Source organism: Scyliorhinus torazame, chromosome 24 (assembly GCF_047496885.1).
Source record: "Scyliorhinus torazame isolate Kashiwa2021f chromosome 24, sScyTor2.1, whole genome shotgun sequence".
NCBI lineage: Eukaryota > Metazoa > Chordata > Chondrichthyes > Carcharhiniformes > Scyliorhinidae > Scyliorhinus > Scyliorhinus torazame.
In genome coordinates this window covers 33,795,648-33,808,529 of record NC_092730.1, presented here as the reverse complement: position 1 = coordinate 33,808,529, position 12,882 = coordinate 33,795,648, and the positions used below count along the sequence as shown (strand labels likewise).

Sequence of the window (12,882 nt, the reverse complement as noted above, 5' to 3'; positions counted from 1 at the left end):
CATTCAGTCCATCCAATTCCCCGTTGCGGCCGAGACACAACATGCTTTCGTCCGCATCAGAGCAGACATCGCCAAGGCTGGGTTGCGCGCAGTGGATGAGTCACTGCTTTTCCAAGTAGAAAGCGGCGCTTCAGACGTCGCCCTGGCTGCCACCCTTAACCAGGCAGGCAGACCCGTGGCATTCTTTCCCCGCACCCTTCATGTCTCTGAAGTTCGACACTCATCCGTCGAGAAGGAGGCTCAAGCTATCGTTGAAGCTGTTTGAAGCGGCATTGTAGGCATTACCTGGCAGGTAAGAGATTCACTCTCCTTACGGACCAACGGTCGGCAGCCTTATTGTTCAATAACACACAGCGGGGCAAGATCAAAAATGATAAAATCTTGCGGTGGAGAATCGAGCTCTCCACCTATAATTATGAGATCTTGTATCGCCCCGGTAAACTCAACGAGCCTCCAGACGCCCTCTCCCGAGGTACATGTGCCAGCGCACATGAGGACCAACTCTGGGCCCTACACAACAGCCTTTGTCACCCGGAGGTCACCCGATTGTACCATCTGGTCAAAGCTCACAATCTGCCCTACTCCGTCGAGGAAGTAAGGACAGTGACCAGGGTCTGCCAGGTCTGTGCGGAGTGCAAGCCGCACTTCTACCGGCCAGACCGTGCACGCCTGGTGAAGGCTTCCCACTCATTTGAACGCCTCAGGGTGGATTTCAAAGGGCTCCTCCCCTCCACCGACCATAACACCATATTCTCAGTGTGGTCGATGCGTACTCCAGATTCCCCTTCACCATCCCATGCCCCGATATGACGTCTGCCACCGTCATCAAGGCCGTCAGCACCATCTTCGCTGTTCGGTTTCCCTGCCTACATCCACAGTGACAGGGGATCCTCATTCATGAGCGATGAGCTGCGTCACGTCCTGCTCAGCAGGGGTATAGTCTCCGGTAGGATGACCAGCTACAACCCCCGGGGAAACGGGCAAGTAGAACGGGTGAATGGGACAGTTTGAGGGCCGTCCCGCTGGCCCTATGGTCCAGGAACCTCCCAGCCTCTCGCTGGCAGGAGGTCCTCTTTGACACTCTGCACTCCATCCGGTCACTATTGTGCACCACCACTAATAACACACCCCATGAACGTCTTTTTACCTTCCCCAGGAAGTCCACATCTGGTGTGTCGCACCCTACTTGGCTCGCTGCTCCAGGACCGGTCCTTCTCCGTAGGCTCCTCCGACTCCACAAGGCGGACCCCTTGGTGGACAGGGTTCACCTGCTTCACGCCAACCCTCAATATGCCGACGTTGAGTTTCCCGACGGCCGCCAAGATACTGTCTCACTCAGGGACCTGGCACCGTCAAGTTCCACCCCAACACCCCCCCCCCACCAATGCGCCTCCCCGCCCCCCCCCCCCCCCACCTCTCACCGCGCCGCCAATATTGACCCACCAGACCCCCTCACCTTTTCCGCACAAGAGGACGAAGAGGACTTCTGCACGCTCCCGGAGTTCCCCGATGACTGGCCAGGATCAGCACCGCCATCGGCGCCACCTTTACCTCCGCCAGCACCGACTTCGTCGCCACCATTACGCCGATCCCAACGAAGCACCAAAGCACCGGACCGGCTGAACATTTGACGGACTCCGGACCGTCAACATGGACTTTTCTTTCCCTACCACTGTACATAATTCCAATAATTGTAAAAAGTTTCATGTCACCCCCGCCGGACTCATTTTTAACAGAGGGTGAATGTGGTGATCCACTGTAATAGGAGATGTAAGATAGGACCTGCCGACTGGCTCCGCCCAGTGAGAACTGTATAAATATGCATGCCCTCCAGTGCCCCGCCATTTCGCCAGATGCAGCAGGAGGCCTCGCATCTGACTGTAATAAAGCCACAGTTGTCCACAACTTTAGTATTTGTGCAATTGATCGTGCATCAAAGATGAAGTTAAAATGCTGTTATTTTTAACTTTTGTTTGAAGGCTGGCGCGGGGGGCGGGGGGGGGGGGCGGGGGGATAGTCAAACAGTGTCGACATTGAAACCACGTTAAAAAACGATAAGTACTTATTTCATTCCCCGCTGTATTTGCGTATAAATTCTGAGTGAGAAACTTTCTCTTCCTCAGTTTGAAACTCAGCAAGAGGCGCAAAAATTCCCAATTTATTATTGCGATGGCCGGGAATCGAACCCGGGTTAACTGCTTGGAAGGCAGCAATGCTCACCACTATACCACCATCGCTCACTGACTGGAGACGTGTCCTTTTGGTTCTTTAGATCAGTTTGATTAACTGTTTGGTATCAAGTACTTACTTTACGTAAGTTATTTCACTCCAATTTAAAATGCTCCTGAATGAAAGTGTCCGTGTCGCACGGCTCCTGTTCAGCCAGGAGATGGCACCAGTCCACAATAAATGTACATTCTATGTGTCATTACACAGGACACTTACTCTGGCCTGAGACCTTAACTCGTCCCTGTGTCCTGATGCTGCCATTTTCACCCTGTTTAAGTAATCATAGAATGCCTCCAGTGCAGAAGGAGGCCATTCGGCCCATGGAACCGGTACCGACCCTCGGAAAGAGCACCAGATTTCGGCCCAAACGCACCTAACCTTTCGAATACGTCAGGATGGCCGAGCGCAGGTCGCAGTCTCCTCTGGAGGTCAGGGCCCGAATCCCACTCCTGAAATTGACTTTTCCTCCGCGAGGCACCATCCAAACCTGGAACCCCTCCCTAACAGCACTGTGTGTGTACATACACCATATGGACTTCCAGCGGTTCCAGAATCCCCTCACCGCCCATTCTCACGTTCAATTAATGATAGATTGTAAATGTTTGGCCGAATCAGCGACAATCACAGCCAGAGAGACCTGCAATAACCCTCAGAGCAGGAAAGACAACTCATTGTCCTTTGGCCCAAAAGCAAAATACTGCGGATGCTGCAAATCTGAAACAAAGACAGAAAATGCTGCAAATATTCAGTTGATCCGGCAGCATCTGTGGAGAGAGAAACAGGTCGTTCCAACGAAATGTCAGGATCTGAAATGGTAACTATTTCGCTTTTCACAGATACTACAGATCCGTACAGTATTTCCAGCATTCCCTTGTGATTAGCTGAACATCCTCAGACTCTGTAGCTTAATCCGTTAAAGTGTCTGTTCCCTAAAGAAAAATCTGGACTCAAATCCCAGCCCAGCCTTATTCCGTTTGACCACCTGTGCGATTGAGAACTTCCTCCACAACAGGGGGAAATGTGTTGGATTTCTAGTCGGAAAATATGCCTTTTGCAGGTTTAAATTCAGTAGAATATCTACAGAGATTGTAACGCAAGTACTGATTTCAGCTGCCATCATCCAGTTGTTAAATCTTTCCACTAGAAACCCACTGGATTTTCCCCTTTGACTTGAGACCTGCTCCCAGAGGATCAGTTCAGTATTTTCAATAATATAATATTTTGAATGCTCTGTGTCCAGAGAATTGTGACGCTGAAATTGCTCACACTTCTCTCCATTGTTATCTACTCTGCAGGTATTGACTACACCGTCTAATGGAGACACGCTCACAGGGCTGTGAGAGAGGCTTTCTTTCAGGCGTGAGGCCTCTTTTGGTTCATCAACAGCAACCGGATGCTGCAGAGAAACTCGGAATACCGAGCACCTCTTCCCAGGATGAACTTAATCAGGGACAAGATGTTGTTTGAAGAGCGAATCAAAGGTCTGAAGAATTGGTCTGAGATTCCTGGCGTTTTGTGAAGAGAACAAGGTGGTGGAGCAATGTGACACTAGCAGGATACGAGTTTGGGATATTATCCAGTCTGTGCTGGGAGAGCTGCGGGAAGGACGTTGTCTTGTCTGCCCACCCAAGCTGAATGTTGGGATTGAGGTGGTGATCAGATTCCGAGAGGAGGGTGAAATCCTTTCACTGAGTTTCAAGCTCAGAGTGCGGTTGAGTGTCTTGAGTTACAGGAAGATACAGACGGGATGGTCAAATGGGCAGAAAAGTGGCTGATGGAATTTAACGCTGAAAACTCAGATGTGATCATTTGGTAGGGGGGTTTCACAGTAACTTCATTGCAGTGTTAATATAATCCTACTTGTGACAATAAAGAATATAATATTTTTATTATAGGATTAATGTCAATGGCCTGACACTGGGAAGTCCTGAGGAACAAAGGGACCTTGGAGTGTTTGTCCATAGATCTCTGAAGGCAGACGGGCAGGTTAATAGGGTGGTGGAAAAGGCATTTGAGATATTTGTCTTTATCAATCGGGGCATGGATTACAAAAGCAGAGAGGTCATGGTGGAGTTGTATAGAATGTTGGTGAGGCCACAGCTGGAGTACCGTGTGCAATTCTGGTCACCACATTATAGGAAATATGTGACTGCACTGGGTGGGGTGCAGAGGTGATTCAGCAGGATGTTGCTTGGGATGGAACAGTTAGGATATGAAGAGAGGTTGGATAGGCTTGTTTTCTCTCTCACGCAGGGACAGAGATGACTGAGGGGTGATCTCATCGAGGTGTACAAGATTATGATAGGTATAGGCAGGGCGGATAGGGAGCACCTGTTCCCCTCAGTCACAAGGGGACACTGTATTATTCTGTGATTCTGTTACTGATCAGATCTTGGAGGCATCGCTGCTGTATTCCCAGGAGGCGGTGGTCTGATTCGGAGAGCAAAAGCTTCCATCGAGGACGGGGTTCTCAATAAGAACAAACTGGAGGTGTGGGATGTTAGAATCTGCTCAGCACTGATTCATTTTTATTCATTGTTGTGACCAGAATTGCACACGGTACTCGAGCTGTGACCTCCCCAACATTCTATACAACTCCACCATGACCTATCTGCTTTTGTAATCCATGCCCCGATTGATAAAGACAAGTATCTCAAATGTCTTTTCCACCACCCTATTAAACTGCCCTTCTGCCTTCAGAGATCTCTGGACAAACACTCCAAGGTCCGTTTGTTCCTCAGAACTTCCCAGTGTCAGGCCATTCACATTAATCCTATAATAATAATATTATATTCTTTATTGTCACAAATAGGCTTATATTAACACTGCAATGAAGTTACTGCGAAAATCCCTACCAAAAGGATCACATCTAATTTTGCAGCGTGAAATTCCATCAGCCACTTTTCTGCCCATTTGACCATCCCGTCTGTATCTTCCTGTAACTCAAGACACTCAACCGAACTGTGAGCTTGAAACTCAGTGAAAGGATTTCACCCTCCTCTCGGAACCTGATCACCACCTCAATCCCAACATTCAGCTTGGGTGGGCAGACAAGACAACGTCCTTCCCGCAGCCCCCCAGCACAAACTGGATAATATCCCAAACTCGTATCCTGCTATTGTCACATTGCTCCACCACCTTGTTCTCTTCACAAAACGCCAGGAATCTCAGACCAATTCTTCAGACCTTTGATTCTCTCTTCAAACAACATCTTGTCCCTGATTAAGTCCATCTTGAGAAGAGGGGCTCGGTATTCTGAGTTTCTCTGCAGACATCCGGTTGCTGTTGATGGACCAAAAGAGGCCTCGCGCCTGAAAGAAAGCCTCTCTCACAGCCCTGCGAGCATGTCTCCATTAGACGGTGCAGCCAACACCTGCAGAATTGATAACAATGGAGAGAAGTGTGAGCAATTTCAGCGTCACAATTCTCTGGACATAGAATTCAAAATATAATATTACTGAAAATACTGAACTGATCCTCTGGGAGCAGGACTCAAGTCAAAGGGGAAAATCCAGTGGATTTTTAGTGGAAAGATTTAACAACTGGATGATGGCAGCTGAAATCAGTCATTGCGTTACAATCTCTGTAGATATTCTACTGAATTTAAACCTGCAAAAGGCATATTTTCCGACTAGAAATCCAACACATTTCCCCCTGTTGTGGAGGAAGCTCTCAATCGCACAGGTGGTCAAACGGAATAAGGCTGGGCTGGGATTTGAGTCCAGATTTGTCTTTAGGGAACAGACACTTTACCGGACGAAGCTACAGAGTCTGAGGATGTTCAGCTAATCACAAGGGAATGCTGGAAATACGGTACGGATCTGTAGTATCTGTGAAAAGTGAAATAGTTAACATTTCACAACCTGACCTTTCATTGGAACGACCTGTTTCTCTCTCCACAGAAGCTGCCGGATCAACTGAATATTTCCAGCATTTTCTGTCTTTGTTTCAGATTTTCAGCATCCGCAGTATTTTGCTTTTGGGTCAAAGGACGATGAGTTTCCTTTCCTGCTCTGAGGGTTTTTGCAGGTCCCTCTGGCTGTGATTATCGCTGATTCGGCCAAACATTTACAATCTATCATTAATTGACCGCGAGAATGGGCGGTGAGGTGATTCTGGAACCGCTGCAAGTCCATATGGTGTATGTACACACACAGTGCTGTTAGGGAGGGGTTCCAGGTTTGGATGGTGCCTCGCGGAGGAAAAGTCAATTTCTGGAGTGGGATTCGAGCCCTGACCTCCAGAGGAGACTGCGACCTGCGCTCGGCCAATCTGACGTAGTCGAAAGGTTAGGTGCGTTTGGGCCGAAATCGGGTGCTCTTTCCGAGGGTCGGTGCCGACTCGATGGGCCGAATGGTCTCCTTCTGCACTGGAGGTATTCTATGATTACTGAAATAGGATCAAAATGGCAGCATCAGCATACAAGGACAAGTTAAGGTCTCAGGCCAGAGTAAGTGTCCTGTGTAATGACACACAGAATGTACATTTATTGTGGACTGGTGGCATCTCCTGGCTGAACAGGAGCCGTGCGACACGGACACTTTCATTCAGGAGCATTTTAAATTGGAGTGAAATAACTGACGCAAAGTAAGTATTTGTTACGAAACAGTAAATCAAACTGATCTAAAGAACCAAAAGGACACGTCTCCAATTAGTGAGCGATGGTGGTATAGTGGTGAGCATAGCTGCCTTCCAAGCAGTTGACTCGTGTTCGATTCCCGGCCATCGCAACAATAAATTGAAATCTTTGCACCTCTTTGTGAGTTTCAAACTGAGGAAGAGAAAGTTTCTCACTCAGAATTTAGTGGCAAGTACAGCGAGGAGTGAAATAAGTAACTTTGTCATCATTTTAATGTGGTTTCAATATGGACAGTGTTCCACTATTCACTGCCCAAGCCCTCCGACAAAACTAAAAATCACACCAATTTCACTTCAGCCTCACGAAGGGGACACAACAGACACGTTACAGACGAGGATGGGATTTGAAGCCACGTGTACAGAGCACAATGGATTATTGTGCATCACCTTAACCACGTGGTACAGCTGCTTTACTTCAGGGTCCTTTCATATCCCTCAATCTGACTTCTCTGCGTTTATTTCGCACAGTTGGTGTAAATAAAACATAAATCTATGAGGAGAAACACATAATGGTCCGCACTTGGGCTTGTGGCGCAACGGTAGCGCGTCTGACTCCAGATCAGAAGGTTGCGTGTTCAAATCACGTCAGGCTCAGGATGTTTTTCTGCCGCTGGTTCCAGGAATTTCTCTCTGTGGGAATGTTCCCGAAATGACTCCGTTCAAAGCCGCAATGCTGGTAAATCTTTCCGGATATTTCAGATTTACCCGCTCAGTTTATATTTTTGAGCAGTTTCATCAAACATTCGGATAGCTCAGTCGGTAGAGCATGGGAGTCTACCTCCCAGGATCGAGGGTTCGAGCCGCACGTTGACCGCTTCCATATTATTATCTGAGAATATTGAACCAACTGTGCTAACCGTTGTGCTACCGTGCTGCCCAACCAGTTGGTTCAATCTCACTGCTCGTGGGTGAGACCAGAACTACTGGGCAGTTAAAAACAAGGATGTCGCTGTTTTTCGGACGGAGATGAGGAAATTTCTCCCTCTCAAAGTTGTGCGACTTTGGAACTCTGCCTCAGAAGGCCGCGGAAGAGGGACATTGATTATGTTTAAGGTGGAGATGGGGAAATTCTTGTTCAGCAAATAAATCAAAGGTTTATCGGGGTTGCATACAACCATTGCATTCAGCCAGTTACCTGGGTGCACGAGCGTGCGGTTTTTTATTTGATATATCAGTTCCACACCATGGTGAAACGGTGTTAAAATGTCGTTTTCATTTCTTCACGTGTTCTTCACTGATATATTCGCTGCAATAACTTCTCTGGGCACAAAGCACAGTAGCACAAGTGGCTAGCACTGTGGCTTCACAGCGCCAGGGTACCAGGTTCGATTCACTGCCTGTCCGCGGAGTCCTCACGTTCTGCCCCTGTCTGCGTGGGGTTCCTCCGGGTGCTCCGGATATCTCCCACAGTGCAAAGTCATGGATTAGGTGGATTGGCCGTCCTAAATTGCACTAAGTGCCCATACGTTACATACGGGACAAGTCTTCATAAATAGAAGCGTCATCCGGGCCCTGGGTCACTGCCCGTCTGGAGTTTGCTCATTCTTCCCATGTGTGCCTGGGTTTCACCCCCCACAACCCATGATGTGCAAGGTCTGTGGATTGGCCACGCAAAATTGGCCCTTAATCGGAAAAAAAAAAGAATTGGGTACTCTAAATTTACACAGAACTATATAAATAAATAGAAACGCCGAGCACAAAGGCAAGGTCGCTATGGAGATTCTTCATAAAATGCTGCAACAGAAATAGACAATGTTGGATAACTCGGCTGGTCTGGCAGCATCTGTGGAGAGAGAAACAGAGTTACAGTTTCCAGTCCAGGTTCCCGCTCCACAGATGCTGCCAGGTCTGCTGAGATTTTCCAGCTCTGGGCGACTGACCGGGACACGGTGGGCGGAATGGCCGCACCCTGTGCTGGAACCATTCTATGATTCTATAATTCTAGTAAGAAGTCTTACAACACCAGGTTAAAGTCCAACAGGTTTGTTTCGATTTCACGAGCTTTCGGAGAGCTGCTCCTTCCTCAGGTGAATGAAGAGGTATGGTCCACAAACATATATATAGACAGATTCAAAGATGCCCGACAATGCTTGGAATGCGAGCATTAGCAGGTGATTAAATCTTTACAGATCCAGAGATGGGGTAACCCCAGGTTAAAGAGGTGTGAATTGTGTCAAGCCATCATCTATAATTCTAAACTGTCCTCGTAATTGAAACCTTCTATGCCTGTATCATTCTGTGGAGTTTAACCTGGGGTTACCCCATCTCTGGATCTGTAAAGATTTAATCACCTGCTAATGCTCGCATTCCTAGCATTGTTTGGTATCTTTGAATTTGTCTATATATGTGTTTCTGGAACAGACCTCTTCATTCACCTGAGGAAGGAGCAGCGCTCCGAAAGCTAGTGACATCGAAACAAACCTGTTGGACTTTAACCTGGTGTTGTAAGACTTCGTACTGTATCATTCTGATGTGCACATGCCGGCGTTGGACTGAGGTTAAAGAGGTGTGAATTGTGTCAAGCCAGGACAGTTGGTAGGATTTCGCAGGCCAGATGGTGGGGGATGAATGTAATGCGACATGAATCCCAGGTCCTGGTTGAGGCCGCACTCATGTGTGCGGAACTTGGCTATAAGCTTCTGCTCAGCGATTCTGCGTTGTTGCGCGTCCTGAAGGCTGCCTTGGAGAACGCTTACCCGGAGATCAGAGGCTGAATGCCCTTGACTGCTGAAGTGTTCCCGACTGGAAGGGAACATTCCTGCCTGGTGATTGTCGCACGATGTCCGTTCATTCGTTGTCGCAGCGTCTGCATGGTCTCGCCAATGTATCACGCTTTGGGACAACGTTTCCTGCAGCGTATGAGGTAGACATCATTGGCCGAGTCGCACGAGTATGTACCGTGTACCTGGTGGGTGGTGTTCTCATGTGTAATGGTGGTATCCATGTCGATGATCTGACACGTCTTGCAGAGATTGCCATGTCAGGGTTGTGTGGTGTCGTGGTCACTGTTCCGAAGGCTGGGTAGTTTGCTGCAAACAATGGTTTGTTTGAGGTTGCGCGGTTGTTTGAAGGCAAGTAGTGGGGGTGTGGGGATGACCTTGGCAAGATGTTCATCTTCATCGATGATGTGTTGAAGGCTGTGAAGAAGATGTCGTAGTTTCTCCGCTCCGGGAAAGTACTCGACGACGAAGGGTATTCTGTCGGTTGTGTCCCATGTTTGTCTTCTGAGGAGGTCAGTGCGTTTTTTTGCTGTGGCGCGTTGGAACTGTCGATCGATGAGTCGAGCACCATATCCCGTTCATACGAAGGCATCTTTCAACGTCTGTAGATGCCTGTTACGCTCCTCCTCATCTGAGCAGATCCTGTGTATACGGAGAGCTTGTCCATTGGGGATGGCTTCTTTAATGTGTTTAGGGTGGAAGCTGGAGGAGTGTGAGGTTATCCGTGGGTTTGCGGTAAAGCGAAGTGCTGAGGTGACCGTCCTCGATGGAGACGAGTGTGTCCAAGAATGCAACTGATTTTGGAGAGTAGTCCATGGTGAGTCTGATGGTTGGATGGAACTTATGGATGTCATCGTGTAGTCGTTTCAGTGATTCTTCGCCGTGGGTCCAAAGGAAAAAAAATGTCATCGATGTATAACGTTGGTTGAAGGTCCTGTGCGGTTAGTAGGTCCTGTTCAAACCTCTGCCTGAAGATGTTGGCGTATTGGGTGCGAATTTGGTCCCCATGGCTGTCCCGTGCGTCTGGATGAAGAACTTGTTGTCGAAGGTGAAGACGTTGTGATCCAGAATGAAGCGGATGAGTTGCAGAATTGCATCTGGAGATTGGCAGTTGTCGGTGTTGAGTACTGAGGCTGTTGCAGCAATGCCGTCGTCATGGGGGATGCTGGTATACAGTGCCGAGACATCCATTGTGACGAGGAATGTTCTTAGTTCAACTGGTCCATGGGTGCTGCATTGCCGCCGCTACATTAAAGTTCTGAATACATTTTTGGACTCCCCTCATTCCCTCCTCCAGCAGATTTTTGCCGGGTAAATATCCTGATTCCCTAAACTCCTCATTCTCTCGAACAATGAAATGTCGCTTGGCTTTGACACGACCCAACAGACAGAGTGGTTCCGAACTCACTACCCGATCAAGACTGAATTTTCAATTCTCGCTCTTCCAACACAACTCGATGCAATCCGGCCTCACAACTTGGACTGGATTGTCACATCAGTGATTGCAGATCCATCTTGGAAAAATGCCCACTTGGGAGAAAGCAGGATGGAAAATCGACAATGATGGCTTTCGAACACACGCACGGAGAGCTCAATGGATTAGCAGTCCGTCCCCTTAACCACTCGGCCACCTCATCCCGTAAACGCGTTGGTCAAATCAAAGGCTTATCAGGTACAAACAACCATTGTATTCAGCCAGCTGCGTGGATGCTGTTTTTACTTGAGGATAAATTCAGAATCCCACACCATGATCAAACGACCTTTAAATACCCTTTCCGTTTTTTTTCACGTGTTCTGCACTGATATATTCGCTGCAATAACTTCCCTGGAGCTCAAACCTCCTCCCGATTTCAGTCAATGACACCATCCGGTCTCGTCCGTATTTTTGAACCCGGGACCTCTGGCATTTTATCGCAGCTGAGAATCAGTGGCAATGTCAGGAGTGGGATTGAACCCTCGTCTCCAGAGGAGACTGACACCTGATGAATCCAAACGGTTCTAGGGGATTGAGCCGTGTTGGGGTGCTCTTTCCGAGGGTCAGTGCAGACAGGATGGGCCGAATGGTCTCCTTCTGTACTGGAGGGATTATATGGTTACTTAACCAGGGTGCAAACGGCAGCATCAGGCCACAAGGGCAGCACGGCAGCATTGTGGGTAGCAATTAGCATGGCCAATCCACCTAACCTGCACATCTTTGGACTGTGGGAGGAAACCGGAGCACCCGGAGGAAATGCACTCACACACGGGGAGAATGTGCAGACTCCGCACAGACAGTGACCCAGCCGGGAATCGAACCTGGGACCCTGGAACTGTGAAGCTGATGAATGTGATATAAAATAGTTAGTTTAAATGTATTAGTTACAGTAATGTAGATGTAGGCCAGTCTAATTCTAGTGAGTTCACAGACAAAGGATTTCAGAAAACATGGCACGAAAGGGGGAGGTGTGTCTGGTGGAGGAGGAGAAAAGGATGCTGGGTAACAAGAGGTCCAGGGTTAAGGAATGAGAAGTGAGCCAATTAGGATGTATGGCCAGGTCAGGAGGGGTATAGGATGACCTATGGGAATCTGTATGTGAAACTTGATGTCATTTGAATGTATTTGTAGAGATTCCTTTGTCTCCAATGGCACTCGATTCGGAAGACCCAGGAGGCAGCTTGTGTTCTGGGTTTGTGTGATGCGATTCAGACTTGCAAGTTGGTTAAAAATAAATAATGCAATGCCTGCAAATGCATCTCGAGTTTTATTGAGGCCAGACTAACGGGTAAAGAATTCAATGTTTTGTCATTTGGTGCCAGAAACCCGGGATTTCTCCAGACGGTTAGCGACCAACTGCGAAATCAGAATTAGACTGATTTTTGACAAGGAAAGTGGAAACGGGCCCACAATGTGTGTAGCTGTAAAATGACCCACATTGGTTTTCCCCTCTTCTCATGGTCTGATTGGTCTAGTCACTCGCGGTTGGTACGGAAAGATCGTCTCGATGAAATCAAAGGTCAGTCTGGGGATTAGAAAATTGAACTGATGGGACATCTGGCAAGATGATTTAGTTCCACGAGAGTGTTTTGGAAACTATTGTTGATTAAGCGAAAATTGTATCCTTAGACTGTAGTGGCGAGAAAAGATACATTTTAAGAGAAACTGGATGCTGCATGTTAGTTAAAGCAGAAGCCTCTCAAAGGTTTAACAGCAGCTTGAGATAGCTGGCAGCTTGTGGTGTAATTGGATACCTTTCTTTCGAGTCAGTGAAACTCCAGCAAAGTTGCAGCTTGTGGTGTAATTGGATACCTTTCTTTC

At 48.0% G+C, this 12,882-nt stretch overlaps 3 non-coding genes across 3 annotated transcripts; 2 read left to right on the top strand and 1 right to left on the bottom strand.

Moving 5' to 3' along the window:
* Positions 1-2,165: 2,165 nt before the first annotated feature.
* trnag-ucc (transfer RNA glycine (anticodon UCC)) lies at positions 2,166-2,237 on the bottom strand. Its single transcript has one exon. It is a non-coding gene; the product is annotated as a tRNA-Gly (tRNA).
* A 4,650-nt stretch (positions 2,238-6,887) lies between these two features.
* Positions 6,888-6,959, top strand: trnag-ucc (transfer RNA glycine (anticodon UCC)). The gene has a single exon. It is a non-coding gene; the product is annotated as a tRNA-Gly (tRNA).
* Positions 6,960-7,389: 430 nt separating this feature from the next.
* On the top strand, positions 7,390-7,461 carry trnaw-cca (transfer RNA tryptophan (anticodon CCA)). Its single transcript has one exon. It is a non-coding gene; the product is annotated as a tRNA-Trp (tRNA).
* The last annotated feature ends 5,421 nt before the right edge of the window (positions 7,462-12,882 follow it).